Source organism: Triturus cristatus, chromosome 6 (assembly GCF_964204655.1).
Source record: "Triturus cristatus chromosome 6, aTriCri1.1, whole genome shotgun sequence".
NCBI lineage: Eukaryota > Metazoa > Chordata > Amphibia > Caudata > Salamandridae > Triturus > Triturus cristatus.
In genome coordinates this window covers 220,587,279-220,603,370 of record NC_140589.1, presented here as the reverse complement: position 1 = coordinate 220,603,370, position 16,092 = coordinate 220,587,279, and the positions used below count along the sequence as shown (strand labels likewise).

At 43.4% G+C, this 16,092-nt stretch overlaps 1 protein-coding gene across 1 annotated transcript in view; it reads left to right on the top strand.

The window, feature by feature from the left end:
• The window catches only part of LOC146816676 (adhesion G protein-coupled receptor F5-like), a 956,016-nt gene that overhangs the window by 82,991 nt on the left and 856,933 nt on the right, over positions 1-16,092 (top strand). The gene's annotated exons all lie outside the window — the stretch shown is intronic.

The window sequence follows — 16,092 nt, the reverse complement described above, 5'->3', positions numbered from 1 at the left end:
CCAACACTTTCCCTACTCTTGAACCTACTTGAGTGGAAATGGTAATTTTTACACCGCCGCTATCCAACATGTTCCCTACTGTTGCAGTAGTTGTAGTGGGAATAGTAATTTTTACCGCTCTGCTGTCCAACAATTTCCCTACTGTTGCACTAACTGGAGTGTGAATAGTACTTTTTGTCCCTCCGCTGTCTAACACTTTCCCTTCTGTTGCACTCACTGGAGTGGGAATAGTAATTTTTACCCCTTGGCTATCCAACACTTTCCCTACTGTTCCACTCACTGGAGTGGGAATAGTAATTTTTATCCCTCAGCTATCCAACACTTTCCCTACTGTTTCACTCACTGGAGTGTGAATAGTAATTTTTACCCCTCCGCTGTCCAACAATTTCTCTACTGTTGCGCTCTCTAGGGTGGGAATGGTAATTTCTACCCCTCCACTATCCAGTGCTTTCTCTACTGTTGCACTCACTGGAGTGGGAATAGGAAATGTTACCGCTCCGCTATCCAACACTTTCCCCTACTGTTGAAGGAATTGGTGTGGGAATGCTCATTTGTACACCTCCGCTTTCTAACACTTTCCCTACTTTTGCAATCACTGGAGTGGGAATAGTAATTTTTACACCCCCGCTATCCAACACTCTCCCTACTTTTGCACTCACTGGAGTTGTAATAGTAATTTTTACCCCACTGATATCTAACACTTTCCCTACTGTTGCACTCACTGGAGTGGGAATAGTGATGTTTACCCCTCCCGCATCCACACTTTCTCTACTGTTGCACTCACTGGAGTGGGGAAAGTAATTTTTTTCCCCTCTGCTATCCAACACTTTCCCTACTGTTGCACTCACTGGAGTGGGAATAGTAATTTTCACACCACGGTTATCCAACAGTTTCCCTACTGTTGCACTCACTGGAGTGGGAATAGTAATTTTTACCCCTCCGCTCTTCAGCACTTTCTCTACTGTTGCACTCACTGGAGTGGGAATTGTAATTTCTTCCCCTCCGCTATCCAACACTTTCCCTACTGTTGCTGTCACTGGACTGGGAATAGTATATTTTACACCACTGCTATCCAACACTTCACCTACTTTTGCACTCACAGGAGTGGGAATAGTAATTTTTACCTCTCCACTACCCAACACTTTCCCAACTGTTGCACTCACTGGAGTGAGAATGGTAATTTTTACCCCTCCGCTATCCAACTCTTTCCCATCTATTGCAGTAATTGGCTTGGGAATAGTCATTTGTACCCCTCTGCTATCCAACACTTTCCCTACTGTTGCACTAACTGGAGTGGGAATAGTAATGTGACCCCTCGGCTATCCAACACTTGCAGTACTGTTGCACTCACTGGAGTGGGAATAGTAATTTTAACCCATCCGCTATCCAACTCTTTCTCTACTGTTGCACTCACTGGAGTGGGAATAGGAATTGTTTGCCCTCCACTTGCCAACACTTTCCCTACTTTTGCACTCACTGGAGTGGGAAAAGCAATTTTTACACCACAGCTATTCAACACTTTCCCTACTTTTACACTCACTGGATTGGGAATAGCAATTTTTACCTCTTCCCTATCCAACACTTTCCCTACTGTTGCACTCACTGGAGTGGGAATAGTAATGTCTACCCCTCCGCTATCCAACAATTTCCCTACTGTTGCAATCACTAGAGTGGGAATGGTAATTTTTACCCCTCCGCTATCCAACACTTTCCCTACTGTTGCTGTCACTGGACTGGGAATAGTAATTTGACAACACTGCTATCCAACACTTTCCCTACTTTTGCACTCACAGGAGTGGATAAAGTAATTTTTACCTCTCCACTACCCAACACTTTCCCTACTGTTGCTGTCACTGGACTGGGAATAGTAATTTTGACAACACTGCTAACCAACACTTTCCCTACTTTTGCACTCACAGGAGTGGGAAAAGTAATTTTTACCTCTCCACTACCCAACACTTTCCCTACTGTTGCACTCACTGGAGTGAGAATTGTAATTTTTACCCCTCCACTATCCAACCCTTTTCCTACTACTGCACTCACTGGAATGTGAATAGTAATTTTTACCTCTTCGCTATCCAACACTCTCCCTACTGTTGCACTAACTGGAGTGGGAATAGTAATTTTACCCCTCTGCTATCCAACACTTTCCCTACTGTTGCACTCACTGGAGTGGGAATAGTAATTTTTACCCATCCACTATCCAACACTTTCTCTCCTGTTGCACTCACTGGAGTGGGAATAGGAATTTTTTGCCCTCTGCTTGCCAACACTTTCCATACTTTTGCACTCACTGGATTGGGAATAGCAATTGGTACCTCTCCCCTATCCAACACTTTCCCTACTGTTGCACTCACTGGAGTAGGAATAGTATTTATTACCTCTCTGCTATCCAACACTTCCCTACTGTTGCACTCACTGGAGGGTTAATATTAATGTTTACCCCTCCTCTATCCAACACTTTCCCTACTGTTGCAATCACTGGAGTGGGAATGGTAATTTCTACCCCTCCGCTATCCAACTCTTTCTCTACTGTTGCACTCACTGGAGTGTGAATAGTAATTGTTACCTCTTCGCTCTCCAACACTTTCCCTACTCTTGAACCTACTTGAGTGGAAATGGTAATTTTTACACCTCCGCTATCCAACAAGTTCCCTACTGTTGCAGTAGTTGTAGTGGGAATAGTAATTTTCACCCCTCTGCTGTCCAACACTTTCCCTACTATTGCACTAACTGGAGTGTGTATAGTACTTTTTGTCCCTCCGCTATCCAACACTTTCCCTTCTGTTGCACTCACTGGAGTGGGAATAGTAATTTTTAACCTTCGGCTATCCAACACTTTCCCTACTGTTCCACTCACTGGAGTGGGAATAGTTATTTTTAGCCCTCAGCTATCCAACACTTTCCCTACTGTTTCACTCACTGGAGTGGGAATAGTAATTTTTACCCCTCCGCTTTCCAACAATTTCTCTACTGTTGCACTCACTAGGGTGGGAATGGTAATTTCTACCCCTCCACTATCCAACTATTTCTCTACTGTTGCACTCACTGGAGTGGGAATAGGAAATGTTACCGCTCCGCTATCCAACACTTTCCCTACTGTTGAAGAAATTGGTGTGGGAATGCTGATTTGTACCCCTCCGCTTTCTAACACTTTCCCTACTTTTGCACTCACTGGAGTGGGAATAGTAATTATTACACCCCCGCTATCCAACACTCTCCCTACTTTTGCACTCACTGGAGTTGTAATAGTAATTTTTACCCCACTGATATCTAACACTTTCCCTACTGTTGCACTCACTGGAGTGGGAATAGTGATGTTTACCCCTCCCGCATCCAACACTTTCTCTACTGTTGCACTCACTGGAGTGGCGATAGTAATTTTTCCCCCCTCTGCTATCCAACACTTTCCCTACTGTTGCACTCACTGGAGTGGAAATAGTAATTTTTACCTCTTCGCTATCCAACACTTTCCCTACTCTTGCACTCACTGGAGTGGGAATAGTCATTTTTACACCTCCGCTATCCAACACTTTCCCTACTATTGCAGTAATTGGCTTTGGAATTGTAATTTGGGCCCCTCTGCTATCCAACACTTTCCCTACTGTTGCACTAACTGGAGTGGGAATAGTAATTTTACCCCTCTGCTATCCAACACTTTCCCTACTGTTGCACTCACTGGAGTGGGAATAGTAATTTTTACCCATCCGCTATCCAACACTTTCTCTACTGTTGCACTCACTGGAGTGGGAATGGGAATTTTTTGCCCTCTGCTTGCCAACACTTTCCCTACTTTTGCACTCACTGGATTGGGAATAGCAATTTGTACCTCTCCCCTATCTAACACTTTCCCTACTGTTGCAATCACTAGAGGGGGAATCGTAATTTTTACCCCTCCGCTATCCAACACTTTCCCTACTGTTGCACTCACTGGAGTTTGAATAGTAATTATTACCTCTTCCCTATCCATCACTTTCCCTACTGTTGCACTCACTGGAGTGGGAATAGGGATGTTTACCCCTCCTGCATCCAACACTTTCTCTACTGTTGCACTCACTGGAGTGGGGATAGTAATTTTTTTCCCCTCTGCTATCCAACACTTTCCCTACTGTTGCACTCACTGGAGTGGGAATAGTAATTTTCACACCACGGCTATCCAACACTTTCCCTACTGTTGCACTCACTGGAGTGGGAATAGTAATTTTTACCCCTCCGCTATTCAGCACTTTCTCTACTGTTGCACTCACTGGAGTGGGAATAGTAATTTCTTCCCCTCCGCTATCCAACACTTTCCCTACTGTTGCTGTCACTGGACTGGGAATAGTATTTTTTACCCCACTGCTATCCAACACTTTCCATACTTTTGCACTCACAGGAGTGGGAATAGTAATGTTTACCTCTCCACTACCCAACACTTTCCCAACTGTTGCACTCACTGGGGTAAGAATGGTAAATTTTACCCCTCCACTATCCAACACTTTTCCTACTACTGCACTCACTGGAGTGGGAATAGTAATTTTTAACCCTCCGCTATCCCATCTATTGCAGTAATTGGCTTGGGAATAGTCATTTGTACCCCTCTGCTATCCAACACTTTCCCTACTGTTGCACTAACTGGAGTGGGAATAGTAATGTTACCCCTCGGCTATCCAACACTTGCATTACTGTTGCACTCACTGGAGTGGGAATAGTAATTTTAACCTATCCGCTATCCAACTCTTTCTCTACTGTTGCACTCACTGGAGTGGGAATAGGAATTGTTTGCCCTCGGCTATCCAACACTTGCAGTACTGTTGCACTCACTGGAGTGGGAATAGTAATTTTAACCCATCTGCTATCCAACTCTTTCTCTACTGTTGCACTCACTGGAGTGGGAATAGGAATTGTTTGCCCTCCACTTGCCAACACTTTCCCTACTTTTGCACTCACTGGAGTGGGAAAAGCAATTTTTACACCACAGCTATTCAACACTTTCCCTACTTTTACACACACTGGATTGGGAATAGCAATTTTTACCTCTTCCCTATCCAACACTTTCCCTACTGTTGCACTCACTGGAGTAGGAATAGTATTTTTTACCTCCCTGCTATCCAACACTTTCCCTACTGTTGCACTCACTGGAGTGGGAATAGTAATGTCTTCCCCTCCGCTATCCAACAATGTCCCTACTGTTGCAATCACTAGAGAGGGAATGGTAAATTTTACCCCTCCGCTATCCAACACTTTCCCTACTGTTGCTGTCACTGGACTGGGAATAGTAATTTTGACAAAACTGCTATCCAACACTTTCCCTACTTTTGCACTCACAGGAGTGGATAAAGTAATTTTTACCTCTCCACTAGCCAACACTTTCCCTACTGTTGCTGCCACTGGACTGGGAATAGTAATTTTGACAACACTGCTATCCAACACTTTCCCTACTTTTGCACTCACAGGAGTGGGAAAATTAATTTTTACCTCTCCAATACCCAACACTTTCCCTACTGTTGCACTCACTGGAGTGAGAATTGTAATGTTTACCCCTCCACTATCCAACACTTTTCCTACTACTGCACTCACTGGAGTGGGAGTAGTAGTTTTTAACCCTGCGCTATCCAACACTTTCCCTACTGTTGCACCCACTGGAATGTGAATAGTAATTTTTACCTCTTTGCTATAAAACACTTTCCCTACTCTTGCACTCACTGGATTGGGAATTTGTAATTTTACCCCTCCGCTATCTAACACTTTCCCTACTTTTGCACTCACAGGAGTGGGAATAGTAATGTTTACCTCTCCACTACCCAACACTTTCCCAACTGTTGCACTCACTGGGGTAAGAATGGTAATTTTTACCCCTCCACTATCCAACACTTTTCCTACTACTGCACTCACTGGAGTGGGAATAGTAATTTTTAACCCTCCGCTATCCCATCTATTGCAGTAATTGGCTTGGGAATAGTCATTTGTACCCCTCTGCTATCCAACACTTTCCCTACTGTTGCACTAACTAGAGTGGGAATAGTAATGTTACCCCTTGGCTATCCAACACTTGCATTACTGTTGCACTCACTGGAGTGGGAATAGTAATTTTAACCTATCCGCTATCCAACTCTTTCTCTACTGTTGCACTCACTGGAGTGGGAATAGGAATTGTTTGCCCTCCACTTGCCAACACTTTCCCTACTTTTGCACTCACTGGAGTGGGAATAGTAATTTTAACCCATCTGCTATCCAACTCTTTCTCTACTGTTGCACTCACTGGAGTGGGAATAGGAATTGTTTGCCCTCCACTTGCCAACACTTTCCCTACTTTTGCACTCACTGGACTGGGAAAAGCAATTTTTACACCACAGCTATTCAACACTTTCCCTACTTTTACACACACTGGATTGGGAATAGCAATTTTTACCTCTTCCCTATCCAACACTTTCCCTACTGTTGCACTCACTGTAGTAGGAATAGTATTTTTTACCTCCCTGCTATCCAACACTTTCCCTACTGTTGCACTCACTGGAGTGGGAATAGTAATGTCTTCCCCTCCGCTATCCAACAATGTCCCTACTGTTGCAATCACTAGAGAGGGAATGGTAAATTTTACCCCTCCGCTATCCAACACTTTCCCTACTGTTGCTGTCACTGGACTGGGAATAGTAATTTTGACAAAACTGCTATCCAACACTTTCCCTACTTTTGCACTCACAGGAGTGGATAAAGTAATTTTTACCTCTCCACTAGCCAACACTTTCCCTACTGTTGCTGCCACTGGACTGGGAATAGTAATTTTGACAACACTGCTATCCAACACTTTCCCTACTTTTGCACTCACAGGAGTGGGAAAAGTAATTTTTACCTCTCCAATACCCAACACTTTCCCTACTGTTGCACTCACTGGAGTGAGAATTGTAATGTTTACCCCTCCACTATCCAACACTTTTCCTACTACTGCACTCACTGGAGTGGGAGTAGTAGTTTTTAACCCTGCGCTATCCAACACTTTCCCTACTGTTGCACTCACTGGAATGTGAATAGTAATTTTTACCTCTTTGCTATAAAACACTTTCCCTACTCTTGCACTCACTGGATTGGGAATTTGTAATTTTTACCCCTCCACTATCTAACACTTTCCCTACTATTGCACTCACTGGAGTGGGAATAGTAATTTTTACCCATCCGCTATCCAACACTTTCTCTACAGTTGCACTCACTGGAGTGGGAATAGGAGTTTTTTTACGCTCTGCTTGCCAACACTTTCCCTACTTTTGCACTCACTGGATTGGGAATAGCAATTTGTACCTCTCCCCTTTCCAACACTTTCCCTACTGTTGCACTCACTGGAGTAGGAATAGTATTTTTTACCTCTCTGCTATCCAACACTTTCCCTACTGTTGCCCTCACTGGAGTGGAAATAGTAATGTTTACCCATCCTCTATCCAACAATTTCCCTACTGTTGCAATCACTAGAGGGGTAATGGTAATTTTTACCCCTCCGCTATCCAACACTTTCCCTACTGTTGCACTCACTGGAGTGAGAATAGTAATTTTTACCTCTTCCCTATCCAACACTTTCCCTACTGTTGCACTCACTGGAATGGTAATAGTAATGTTTACCTCTCTGCTATCCATCACTTTCCCTACTGTTGCAATCACTGGAGTGGGAATGGTAATTTTTAACCCTCCGCTATCCAACACTTTCTCTACAGTTGCACTCACTGGAGTGAGAATAGGAGTTTTTTTACGCTCTGCTTGCCAACACTTTCCCTACTTTTGCACTCACTGGATTGGGAATAGCAATTTGTACCTCTCCCCTTTCCAACACTTTCCCTACTGTTGCACTCACTGGAGTAGGAATAGTATTTTTTACCTCTCTGCTATCCAACACTTTTCCTACTGTTGCCCTCACTGGAGTGGAAATAGTAATGTTTACCCATCCTCTATCCAACAATTTCCCTACTGTTGCAATCACTAGAGGGGTAATGGTAATTTTTACCCCTCCGCTATCCAACACTTTCCCTACTGTTGCACTCACTGGAGTGAGAATAGTAATTTTTACCTCTTCCCTATCCAACACTTTCCCTACTGTTGTACTCACTGGAGTGGTAATAGTAATGTTTACCTCTCTGCTATCCATCACTTTCCCTACTGTTGCAATCACTGGAGTAGGAATAGTATTTTTTACCTCTCTGCTATCCAACACTTTCCCTACTGTTGCCCTCACTGGAGTGGAAATAGTAATGTTTACCCATCCTCTATCCAACAATTTCCCTACTGTTGCAATCACTAGAGGGGTAATGGTAATTTTTACCCCTCCGCTATCCAACACTTTCCCTACTGTTGCACTCACTGGAGTGAGAATAGTAATTTTTACCTCTTCCCTATCCAACACTTTCCCTACTGTTGCACTCACTGGAGTGGTAATAGTAATGTTTACCTCTCTGCTATCCATCACTTTCCCTACTGTTGCAATCACTGGAGTGGGAATGGTAATTTTTAACCCTCCGCTATCCAACACTTTCTCTACAGTTGCACTCACTGGAGTGGGAATAGGAGTTTTTTTACGCTCTGCTTGCCAACACTTTCCCTACTTTTGCACTCACTGGATTGGGAATAGCAATTTGTACCTCTCCCCTTTCCAACACTTTCCCTACTGTTGCACTCACTGGAGTAGGAATAGTATTTTTTACCTCTCTGCTATCCAACACTTTCCCTACTAATGCCCTCACTGGAGTGGAAATAGTAATGTTTACCCATCCTCTATCCAACAATTTCCCTACTGTTGCAATCACTAGAGGGGTAATGGTAATTTTTACCCCTCCGCTATCCAACACTTTCCCTACTGTTGCACTCACTGGAGTGAGAATAGTAATTTTTACCTCTTCCCTATCCAACACTTTCCCTACTGTTGCACTCACTGGAGTGGTAATAGTAATGTTTACCTCTCTGCTATCCATCACTTTCCCTACTGTTGCAATCACTGGAGTGGGAATGGTAATTTTTAACCCTCCGCTATCCAACACTTTCTCTACAGTTGCACTCACTGGAGTGGGAATAGGAGTTTTTTTACGCTCTGCTTGCCAACACTTTCCCTACTTTTGCACTCACTGGATTGGGAATAGCAATTTGTACCTCTCCCCTTTCCAACACTTTCCCTACTGTTGCACTCACTGGAGTAGGAATAGTATATTTTACCTCTCTGCTATTCAACACTTTCCCTACTGTTGCCCTCACTGGAGTGGAAATAGTAATATTTACCCATCCTCTATCCAACAATTTCCCTACTGTTGCAATCACTAGAGGGGTAATGGTAATTTTTACCCCTCCGCTATCCAACACTTTCCCTACTGTTGCACTCACTGGAGTGAGAATAGTAATTTTTACCTCTTCCCTATCCAACACTTTCCCTACTGTTGCACTCACTGGAGTGGTAATAGTAATGTTTACCTCTCTGCTATCCATCACTTTCCCTACTGTTGCAATCACTGGAGTGGGAATGGTAATTTTTAACCCTCCGCTATCCAACACTTTCCCTACTGTTACACTCACTGGAATGGGAATAGTAATTTTTACCCCTCCGCTATCCAACATGTTCCCTACTGTTGCACTAACTGGAGTGGGAATAGTAATGTTACCCCTCGGCTATCCAACACTTGCATTACTGTTGCACTCACTGGAGTGGGAATAGTAATTTTAACCTATCCGCTATCCAACTCTTTCTCTACTGTTGCACTCACTGGAGTGGGAATAGGAATTGTTTGCCCTCGGCTATCCAACACTTGCAGTACTGTTGCACTCACTGGAGTGGGAATAGTAATTTTAACCCATCTGCTATCCAACTCTTTCTCTACTGTTGCACTCACTGGAGTGGGAATAGGAATTGTTTGCCCTCCACTTGCCAACACTTTCCCTACTTTTGCACTCACTGGAGTGGGAAAAGCAATTTTTACACCACAGCTATTCAACACTTTCCCTACTTTTACACACACTGGATTGGGAATAGCAATTTTTACCTCTTCCCTATCCAACACTTTCCCTACTGTTGCACTCACTGGAGTAGGAATAGTATTTTTTACCTCCCTGCTATCCAACACTTTCCCTACTGTTGCACTCACTGGAGTGGGAATAGTAATGTCTTCCCCTCCGCTATCCAACAATGTCCCTACTGTTGCAATCACTAGAGAGGGAATGGTAAATTTTACCCCTCCGCTATCCAACACTTTCCCTACTGTTGCTGTCACTGGACTGGGAATAGTAATTTTGACAAAACTGCTATCCAACACTTTCCCTACTTTTGCACTCACAGGAGTGGATAAAGTAATTTTTACCTCTCCACTAGCCAACACTTTCCCTACTGTTGCTGCCACTGGACTGGGAATAGTAATTTTGACAACACTGCTATCCAACACTTTCCCTACTTTTGCACTCACAGGAGTGGGAAAGGTAATTTTTACCTCTCCAATACCCAACACTTTCCCTACTGTTGCACTCACTGGAGTGAGAATTGTAATGTTTATCCCTCCACTATCCAACACTTTTCCTACTACTGCACTCACTGGAGTGGGAGTAGTAGTTTTTAACCCTGCGCTATCCAACACTTTCCCTACTGTTGCACTCACTGGAATGTGAATAGTAATTTTTACCTCTTTGCTATAAAACACTTTCCCTACTCTTGCACTCACTGGATTGGGAATTTGTAATTTTTACCCCTCCACTATCTAACACTTTCCCTACTATTGCACTCACTGGAGTGGGAATAGTAATTTTTACCCATCCGCTATCCAACACTTTCTCTACAGTTGCACTCACTGGAGTGGGAATAGGAGTTTTTTTACGCTCTGCTTGCCAACACTTTCCCTACTTTTGCACTCACTGGATTGGGAATAGCAATTTGTACCTCTCCCCTTTCCAACACTTTCCCTACTGTTGCACTCACTGGAGTAGGAATAGTATTTTTTACCTCTCTGCTATCCAACACTTTCCCTACTGTTGCCCTCACTGGAGTGGAAATAGTAATGTTTACCCATCCTCTATCCAACAATTTCCCTACTGTTGCAATCACTAGAGGGGTAATGGTAATTTTTACCCCTCCGCTATCCAACACTTTCCCTACTGTTGCACTCACTGGAGTGAGAATAGTAATTTTTACCTCTTCCCTATCCAACACTTTCCCTACTTTTGCACTCACAGGAGTGGATAAAGTAATTTTTACCTCTCCACTAGCCAACACTTTCCCTACTGTTGCTGCCACTGGACTGGGAATAGTAATTTTGACAACACTGCTATCCAACACTTTCCCTACTTTTGCACTCACAGGAGTGGGAAAAGTAATTTTTACCTCTCCAATACCCAACACTTTCCCTACTGTTGCACTCACTGGAGTGAGAATTGTAATGTTTACCCCTCCACTATCCAACACTTTTCCTACTACTGCACTCACTGGAGTGGGAGTAGTAGTTTTTAACCCTGCGCTATCCAACACTTTCCCTACTGTTGCACTCACTGGAATGTGAATAGTAATTTTTACCTCTTTGCTATAAAACACTTTCCCTACTCTTGCACTCACTGGATTGGGAATTTGTAATTTTTACCCCTCCACTATCTAACACTTTCCCTACTATTGCACTCACTGGAGTGGGAATAGTAATTTTTACCCATCCGCTATCCAACACTTTCTCTACAGTTGCACTCACTGGAGTGGGAATAGGAGTTTTTTTACGCTCTGCTTGCCAACACTTTCCCTACTTTTGCACTCACTGGATTGGGAATAGCAATTTGTACCTCTCCCCTTTCCAACACTTTCCCTACTGTTGCACTCACTGGAGTAGGAATAGTATTTTTTACCTCTCTGCTATCCAACACTTTCCCTACTGTTGCCCTCACTGGAGTGGAAATAGTAATGTTTACCCATCCTCTATCCAACATTTTCCCTACTGTTGCAATCACTAGAGGGGTAATGGTAATTTTTACCCCTCCGCTATCCAACACTTTCCCTACTGTTGCACTCACTGGAGTGAGAATAGTAATTTTTACCTCTTCCCTATCCAACACTTTCCCTACTGTTGCACTCACTGGAATGGTAATAGTAATGTTTACCTCTCTGCTATCCATCACTTTCCCTACTGTTGCAATCACTGGAGTGGGAATGGTAATTTTTAACCCTCCGCTATCCAACACTTTCTCTACAGTTGCACTCACTGGAGTGAGAATAGGAGTTTTTTTACGCTCTGCTTGCCAACACTTTCCCTACTTTTGCACTCACTGGATTGGGAATAGCAATTTGTACCTCTCCCCTTTCCAACACTTTCCCTACTGTTGCACTCACTGGAGTAGGAATAGTATTTTTTACCTCTCTGCTATCCAACACTTTTCCTACTGTTGCCCTCACTGGAGTGGAAATAGTAATGTTTACCCATCCTCTATCCAACAATTTCCCTACTGTTGCAATCACTAGAGGGGTAATGGTAATTTTTACCCCTCCGCTATCCAACACTTTCCCTACTGTTGCACTCACTGGAGTGAGAATAGTAATTTTTAGCTCTTCCCTATCCAACACTTTCCCTACTGTTGCACTCACTGGAGTGGTAATAGTAATGTTTACCTCTCTGCTATCCATCACTTTCCCTACTGTTGCAATCACTGGAGTAGGAATAGTATTTTTTACCTCTCTGCTATCCAACACTTTCCCTACTGTTGCCCTCACTGGAGTGGAAATAGTAATGTTTACCCATCCTCTATCCAACAATTTCCCTACTGTTGCAATCACTAGAGGGGTAATGGTAATTTTTACCCCTCCGCTATCCAACACTTTCCCTACTGTTGCACTCACTGGAGTGAGAATAGTAATTTTTACCTCTTCCCTATCCAACACTTTCCCTACTGTTGCACTCACTGGAGTGGTAATAGTAATGTTTACCTCTCTGCTATCCATCACTTTCCCTACTGTTGCAATCACTGGAGTGGGAATGGTAATTTTTAACCCTCCGCTATCCAACACTTTCTCTACAGTTGCACTCACTGGAGTGGGAATAGGAGTTTTGTTACGCTCTGCTTGCCAACACTTTCCCTACTTTTGCACTCACTGGATTGGGAATAGCAATTTGTACCTCTCCCCTTTCCAACACTTTCCCTACTGTTGCACTCACTGGAGTAGGAATAGTATTTTTTACCTCTCTGCTATCCAACACTTTCCCTACTAATGCCCTCACTGGAGTGGAAATAGTAATGTTTACCCATCCTCTATCCAACAATTTCCCTACTGTTGCAATCACTAGAGGGGTAATGGTAATTTTTACCCCTCCGCTATCCAACACTTTCCCTACTGTTGCACTCACTGGAGTGAGAATAGTAATTTTTACCTCTTCCCTATCCAACACTTTCCCTACTGTTGCACTCACTGGAGTGGTAATAGTAATGTTTACCTCTCTGCTATCCATCACTTTCCCTACTGTTGCAATCACTGGAGTGGGAATGGTAATTTTTAACCCTCCGCTATCCAACACTTTCTCTACAGTTGCACTCACTGGAGTGGGAATAGGAGTTTTTTTACGCTCTGCTTGCCAACACTTTCCCTACTTTTGCACTCACTGGATTGGGAATAGCAATTTGTACCTCTCCCCTTTCCAACACTTTCCCTACTGTTGCACTCACTGGAGTAGGAATAGTATATTTTACCTCTCTGCTATCCAACACTTTCCCTACTGTTGCCCTCACTGGAGTGGAAATAGTAATATTTACCCATCCTCTATCCAACAATTTCCCTACTGTTGCAATCACTAGAGGGGTAATGGTAATTTTTACCCCTCCGCTATCCAACACTTTCCCTACTGTTGCACTCACTGGAGTGAGAATAGTAATTTTTACCTCTTCCCTATCCAACACTTTCCCTACTGTTGCACTCACTGGAGTGGTAATAGTAATGTTTACCTCTCTGCTATCCATCACTTTCCCTACTGTTGCAATCACTGGAGTGGGAATGGTAATTTTTAACCCTCCGCTATCCAACACTTTCCCTACTGTTACACTCACTGGAATGGGAATAGTAATTTTTACCCCTCCGCTATCCAACATGTTCCCTACTGTTGCACTAACTGGAGTGGGAATAGTAATGTTACCCCTCGGCTATCCAACACTTGCATTACTGTTGCACTCACTGGAGTGGGAATAGTAATTTTAACCTATCCGCTATCCAACTCTTTCTCTACTGTTGCACTCACTGGAGTGGGAATAGGAATTGTTTGCCCTCGGCTATCCAACACTTGCAGTACTGTTGCACTCACTGGAGTGGGAATAGTAATTTTAACCCATCTGCTATCCAACTCTTTCTCTACTGTTGCACTCACTGGAGTGGGAATAGGAATTGTTTGCCCTCCACTTGCCAACACTTTCCCTACTTTTGCACTCACTGGAGTGGGAAAAGCAATTTTTACACCACAGCTATTCAACACTTTCCCTACTTTTACACACACTGGATTGGGAATAGCATTTTTTACCTCTTCCCTATCCAACACTTTCCCTACTGTTGCACTCACTGGAGTAGGAATAGTATTTTTTACCTCCCTGCTATCCAACACTTTCCCTACTGTTGCACTCACTGGAGTGGGAATAGTAATGTCTTCCCCTCCGCTATCCAACAATGTCCCTACTGTTGCAATCACTAGAGAGGGAATGGTAAATTTTACCCCTCCGCTATCCAACACTTTCCCTACTGTTGCTGTCACTGGACTGGGAATAGTAATTTTGACAAAACTGCTATCCAACACTTTCCCTACTTTTGCACTCACAGGAGTGTGAAAGGTAATTTTTACCTCTCCAATACCCAACACTTTCCCTACTGTTGCACTCACTGGAGTGAGAATTGTAATGTTTACCCCTCCACTATCCAACACTTTTCCTACTACTGCACTCACTGGAGTGGGAGTAGTAGTTTTTAACCCTGCGCTATCCAACACTTTCCCTACTGTTGCACTCACTGGAATGTGAATAGTAATTTTTACCTCTTTGCTATAAAACACTTTCCCTACTCTTGCACTCACTGGATTGGGAATTTGTAATTTTTACCCCTCCACTATCTAACACTTTCCCTACTATTGCACTCACTGGAGTGGGAATAGTAATTTTTACCCATCCGCTATCCAACACTTTCTCTACAGTTGCACTCACTGGAGTGGGAATAGGAGTTTTTTTACGCTCTGCTTGCCAACACTTTCCCTACTTTTGCACTCACTGGATTGGGAATAGCAATTTGTACCTCTCCCCTTTCCAACACTTTCCCTACTGTTGCACTCACTGGAGTAGGAATAGTATTTTTTACCTCTCTGCTATCCAACACTTTCCCTACTGTTGCCCTCACTGGAGTGGAAATAGTAATGTTTACCCATCCTCTATCCAACAATTTCCCTACTGTTGCAATCACTAGAGGGGTAATGGTAATTTTTACCCCTCCGCTATCCAACACTTTCCCTACTGTTGCACTCACTGGAGTGAGAATAGTAATTTTTACCTCTTCCCTATCCAACACTTTCCCTACTGTTGCACTCACTGGAATGGTAATAGTAATGTTTACCTCTCTGCTATCCATCACTTTCCCTACTGTTGCAATCACTGGAGTGGGAATGGTAATTTTTAACCCTCCGCTATCCAACACTTTCTCTACAGTTGCACTCACTGGAGTGGGAATAGGAGTTTTTTTATGCTCTGCTTGCCAACACTTTCCCTACTTTTGCACTCACTGGATTGGGAATAGCAATTTGTACCTCTCCCCTTTCCAACACTTTCCCTACTGTTGCACTCACTGGAGTAGGAATAGTATTTTTTACCTCTCTGCTATCCAACACTTTCCCTACTGTTGCCCTCACTGGAGTGGAAATAGTAATGTTTACCCATCCTCTATCCAACAATTTCCCTACTGTTGCAATCACTAGAGGGGTAATGGTAATTGTTACCCCTCCGCTATCCAACACTTTCCCTACTGTTGCACTCACTGGAGTGAGAATAGTAATTTTTACCTCTTCCCTATCCAACACTTTCCCTACTGTTGCACTCACTGGAGTGGTAATAGTAATGTTTACCTCTCTGCTATCCATCACTTTCCCTACTGTTGCAATCACTGGAGTGGGA